This window comes from Haemaphysalis longicornis, unplaced genomic scaffold (assembly GCF_048455015.1).
Source record: "Haemaphysalis longicornis isolate Haplotype H1 unplaced genomic scaffold, Haemaphysalis longicornis Haplotype H1 scaffold_2, whole genome shotgun sequence".
In the NCBI taxonomy this organism is placed as follows: Eukaryota; Metazoa; Arthropoda; class Arachnida; order Ixodida; family Ixodidae; genus Haemaphysalis; species Haemaphysalis longicornis.
Window position 1 is genome coordinate 119,113,008 of NW_027526295.1, and position 6,000 is coordinate 119,119,007.

Genomic DNA, 6,000 nt, shown 5'->3' on the forward strand with positions numbered 1-6,000 from the left:
ATAGACCACGAAATTCGACCTCCGTGTGAAGTTTGAGCGCAAACGGAGCAGTAATACGCTCAGGAAATTTTTTAAAAGTGTTCCATTTATCAATGTAACACCCTGTAGGTCATGGTGTTGAGTATATGCTGCTGAGGGCGCCGCCAATTTTCTAGTGTTGTGGACAGATGAGGAAAAGGAATCGATGAAAAGAAGTCTGTTTTGTTAAAGTTTCCAGATTTGAAAAGTCAATACTATGATCATTCCAAGGCTTGAAGTTTGTATTTGGGCTTGATCTTGTGGCGGTGTGAAGCACAATAACGTTGTTTGTATAAGTGGGCGCGAAATTTAAATGAAATACCAGGAGGGAAGATATTCGAGTTGGATGCTTTATCTCAATAACCGATTAATATGTGAAATCCTGGGAGGTTCCCGTTTGAACCCATTCCCATTTCATCCTTCCCGCTTGTTCCCTCCCGTTTCAACCCGGCGCAAAACGACCTTCCCGTTTCGCCCTTTGTCACTTCGCCTGTTCCCGTTTGAACCCATTCCCATTTCAACTTTCCCGTTTGTTCCTTCCCATTTCAACCCGGCGCAAAAGAACCTCCCCGTTTGGTATTTTAGCCCGTTCCCGGAATAACGTACCCAGTTTATGAAACGTTATAAAAACATTGTCATATTGTTTTTCCTTTATTTCCGTTTGTTCACAGCCGCTGCGATAGCATGCTCAGTACAGCCAGAGTCCTTGAATGCTTTTCAAACCTCTGATTCACTTTTTGAATCTACAGACGTCGAAATTTCGTTACAAATCAAGTTATACCAATTAACAAATCTACACAATTTACACGAAAACAGCGAAATACCTAAGCTAAACGTATTTAGGTCGCGAGGGTCTCCCGGCGTCTGCCCTCGTTTGCTCTTGTTCGGTCGACTAACCCTCGTCTCTAGATTCTTTAGATCCACCCCAAAAACCCCGAGACAATTAAGTTTTATTATATTAAAACGACGCTATCATGGCCGTGACCCGAAAAAGTCTGATAAGGGACTACTAACACACACGACTACGTCAACCAAAAATTTATAAACAAACAATTATTTTATTCACACTCTAAAGCTAACTTTAACTCAAGCTTCAAGGTATTCGTCAAAGGACGAGAAATAACTAAGAAAAACCAACCGACCCATAGCAACTCCGAGCGCTGGCCATCGACACTCGGGCGGCCTTTAAGTATTGTTCCTACGACGCGCGCTGAAAATATGCTCAGCGCCGAAGACATTCCCGGCTTTGTCAACCAGGCGTGTTCATTACAAAACGAGCTGTCAGTTTCTCGTCACATATATCCGTTGTAGCAGTGACACTGTAGACCTGTTACGAATTCGAACCTCACTGCGTACCTTGGCCGGTGCAACATTTCCAAGCGCCGCGGCGGGCCTTTCTCTATTCATCTCTAGCCCCACGAGTGACGCCACATCGAGGATAACCCTACCGACCAGGAGGCACCCGCTCTTTGCATGCTCTAATGCGGTAATTACCGCCGGCAACTAGACAGAACTTCTGCCGGCTTCGCACGGTACCCTCGGCGCAGTATAGACCTGAGACGATAAAGGTGCGGCTCCCCCCAAAAGGACATTAACCACCCTTCCCTGGCTGGGATTATTTTTATCGGCTAGACGCGCTACCCGGCTTCCCCCCAAAAAACGATGAAACGCGGAAAGCGCTTCCGCGGCTGTTCCTAGCGCCCCTCGAACACTTCAGCGGTGCCTGCACAAAGAAGCCGCGCAGGATTTTATGCAACAACAAAAACGCAGGACAGAAAACCGCCTGCGTTCTCGCAAAATGTGTAATTGGCTGAGTTAACACATTCAATCGTTATTTTTGCTTTTTTAAAGTCTCTCCTATGGACATCTTTGATCTATAGATCTCTCGAACCCGAAGAGAAAGCTACGCGCCAAACAATGAGCATAAGAACGGCTGTTAAATAAATTTCAGCAACACACTGCATAAAAATCCAATGCGTGCATTGTTCAAGATATTGGGTATCTTTCTAGTACACTCTCGCAGCTGCAAATATTGGGTCAAGAAGCAGTATCGGCCTAAGGCATTCGAAAACTTTTATCGGCCAGAAATATCGGTCGATTCCGGAAAAATTGCTGCATACAAGTTTTTAGTGCATGACCCGTTGCTTGTAAGCACATTTTGGGGTACAGTTTTGAAGACTGTAACGCATATTTTCAGAAATTCAAATGGGTTGGAACGATGCGGGTTCAAATGAGAAGGGCGCTTTAGGAGCGGGTTGAAACGGGAAGGGCGTTTTGGGAACGGGCTGAAACAGGAAGCGCCCAAACGGGAAGGTCGTTTCGGGAGTGGGCGCACACGGGACGGGTCAAGCGGGAAGGGCGTTTCGGGAATGGGTTCAAACGGGACGGGGTCAAATGGGAATGGGTTTTTTCGGGCTACACCCGAAATCTTGGATGACAACTCACACATCAAACTGACGCCTTGATGAGACCAAACTGAGAATATACAACCCTCATCCGCATTAACCGCCTCTCACGGGCTGCTAGCAGTAGACAGGGGCGGAGGAATAAACGTGTATCTAAAGTTGTCAGTTCTGGGGAAAAGTCCTCATTCCAGGACCCCTTGAGTCCGTCCGGCTTCTTGGGCTCGCTGCACCAGCCAAAGCTGGTCGTCAGGGTCCGAGCTGGACAGGGCTCTTTCCCTGTGCTCAGGGGAGGGGAAAGGCAGGGGGGGTAGGTGAGGGTTCTTATCACAGCCCCACATGATATGGTAGAGGGTGCCCGGAGCCTCGCAGAAGCGACATTGCAATGAGTACAGGGTGGGGGCAGAATGTGGGCTCTAGTGGGGTGGGGAAATGTGTTTGTTTGAATGCCTCGGAGGTGGGGCTCTTGTTCTCTGGTGAGGCTTTAGTGCGCAGAAGGATACAGCATTCGTTCCAGACGGTAATGCTGAGTGATTTCGTGGAACGACAAGAGAAGGGAGACCTGCCACTGCTCGCCGAACTCCTGACTTGCCCGGTGGGTCAACTTTTGGTTGACGGACACTCACGTACGCGCGTACGCGGTGAGTGTCAGGCGACTATCGTAGCACCCTCCTTTTTTCGATGGAAGAGCACGTGACTGTTTGTTTGTTTGCTTAGCGCTCACGTGCCTACCATGCGCATGAAGCTCGGGAACATTATTTTTTCGCTGGCATTAGTGCACACCAAAAAAATGAGAAAAAAACTTACAGGTAGCCCGAATGATAAAACAGGTCCGACTGAAAAAAGCCGCCCCCATCTTCCCACGGGGGGAACTCGAGTAAATGCGTCGCATCTACTCGAGTCAAGCAAAGCGTCACGTCAAGCGAAAGCCAAGCAAAGACGCCCTTGACTGAATTCCGAACGCGCGCTCCGCCGCTTATATACGTTGAGGGGACTGCGTAAGCCCGTCCCAGTCGATGACGACGTTGGCGTACTTGTAAAGCGGCGCGGACTCTAGGTGTTTGAGCCAAGCGCGGATGTTGCTTCGCCGGAGAACGGCACACCGGTTATATGCGCAGCGCGCCCGAAGGAGAGGAATCCGCGGAAACCACGAAACCGCACATGCGCCGGCCCCAGCGCGTCTGCCGCGGCTATGACGCAACACAATCCAACACAATCCACTTTAATCCAATCCAATCCAAATCCAAGCCAATCCAATGCTTCTCGCGCGAGAGTGTTCGCTATCGCCTCGACTCGACGCGCATGCGCAGTGAGCGTGTGGACGGCGCCGACGCCGACGCCGGACATCGTGCGACTAACAAATGCTTTGCATTTAATGTATCAGCAGCTTCTTGACGTAGTTTGAATGAGTCAAGGATATAAGGCGCGTTCGTAGCCTCCCATTCTGTGTCGGCTTTGTGGCGCAGTGGGTAGAGCATCATGTACATTGCGGTCCGCCCGCAGGGTCGAGGGATGGAAACCAGGCGCAGGATAGTATTTTTTTTAAAGTGTAGGGGGAGGGGTGCGGACTACGACTACGGGCGTCAACGCGGATGACATCGTGAGTTACGGAAATGCTCTGCATTAAAAAAAAAACTGTATTTAGGCAGTCTCAGCAACGCTCTCGCGACCAAGCTTGCTTTCGTCAATAGCGTTGCAGGCAGATTTTACGACGGAAATCAGAGGTGTCAGGCGTACATTTCACTTCAAACTATCGTGTATAAGTTATTGCATGTGAAAATGCAGAAGGTCCCACAGCTATATTGCGGTAGAGGGCATTCGAGGTAGCTTTAGACTGCTCCGGACATTCAATTAATAGCAAGAGCCCAAATGTCCAACGGGATGAAAGATCCACCGAGACGGAAGGTCAAACCAAGCCTGAATGTCCAACGAGACAGACAGGTTTCCCTCTAGCACGTATTAATATGAAACTCTATGGTGGTGGTGGTGCCAGACTATATGGCTCATACCCACTCAGGGGGATTGATCAGGAAAGGTGCGTTCACCGAGAGAAGCTATATACTAGTATATAGCTTCTCTCGGTGAACGTATTTTTTACGTACTTAGCTAAGTACGTAAAAAAATACATTTAACCAATAAAAATAAAATAGGCCTTTAGGTGGGAATTCCGACCGTGTTCTGTCTACGAGCTGCAGTTGATACTGCTGGTGTTGATGGCGCTGATGAAGACGATGATGATGGTGTCACTGCACTAGCTGCACTGAATGTGTATGAAACACGAAATGCTAACTGGTTAACGATATCTTGCCACAGTCTCGAGCTATACTTGGTTCACAGGAATATATCTTTTTCTGTGACTTTTGTAAGTGGCATTTTGTAATGTCATTATGGCATTACGATTTCGCCTGCTGGTGTATTTTTAAGGGCAATGTTGCTCTTGCACTGTCACGCTGTTTTCATTCACAGTGTTGATCGCTTTCACACACCTTCGGACTTCTTGTTAGTAGGTGTTGACCGTTGTTTATTTTACTCCACGAAGCTTAATTACTCGGAAAAATATCACTCGCTCACCTGCTTGCTTGATAAAATGGTTCTTGAGTCCACTGCGAATGCGTAAATAAAAGTGTATACATTCAGATCGTAACGCTTGGGCGTGTGTTCCTTCTTGATATAGAAATGGACGAAGAAATAGAATAAACCGAATTCAAATTTATCGGGTACAAAAGCTGAAGCTACCCCTGAGGCATAAGGCGCGGCGACGTATTGGATTAATTTTGACCGCCTAGGGAACATTAACGTGCGCCCAAGTATCGACACGCTGGCGTCTTCGCTCCATCTGAAAAGCAGGCAGCGCGACAGGGATCGAATCCGCATCCTTCGGCTCAGAAGCACAACACCTTAGTCACTGAGTCACCACGGCGGGGGAAACAATAATAAATCATTGAGTAAATGCTACTGTGAGGCATTGTTCTTGTTACGGGGTGCTTCGAAGAGGCCGGCAGATAAGCAAAATAGCCCGTGGCTATCGCCTGCACGTGCTGATGGCACACGCTGACAGGGGCCGTAAAGTAATGAAGTCAGCTTCGTTGTGCGCCCACAATCTTCGCGCGACAAGATTGTTGCCTTCGTTCCTTTCCGGTTGGAGATAAACGGTGACACATGGCTTCACACATTGGACCCGCCGCGTTGCGGACGTTGGCACATCGATGATAAGGCGTATCTGTCTTGTTGCGAGCGCGCATGAGTGCACGTGCGGAGCTGGGGATCAGCGGATTCTGTGCTATGTACACAGTTAAGAGTTAACGGTACATGAATAGAGTGCCTTTGCATACGAATGTCCGTAGTACAGGCAGGACGTCTGGTCTGTCCGTTGGGCCAACCTGGGTCAGTACAATGTTTGGGAACGTAAACAGGCGATTGTACAGTGGAGATGTTTACAGGTGTAAACAGACGGCTGTATCCCGCAAGAAAAGTGTTTGACAATTATCCGCTAAAACGACTCAGTAATTACGCTGGGTTTCATTTACTTTCCGTGATTAGGTTGTTGACAGTGAGGCTGCGAACGATGTGAAAACTACCG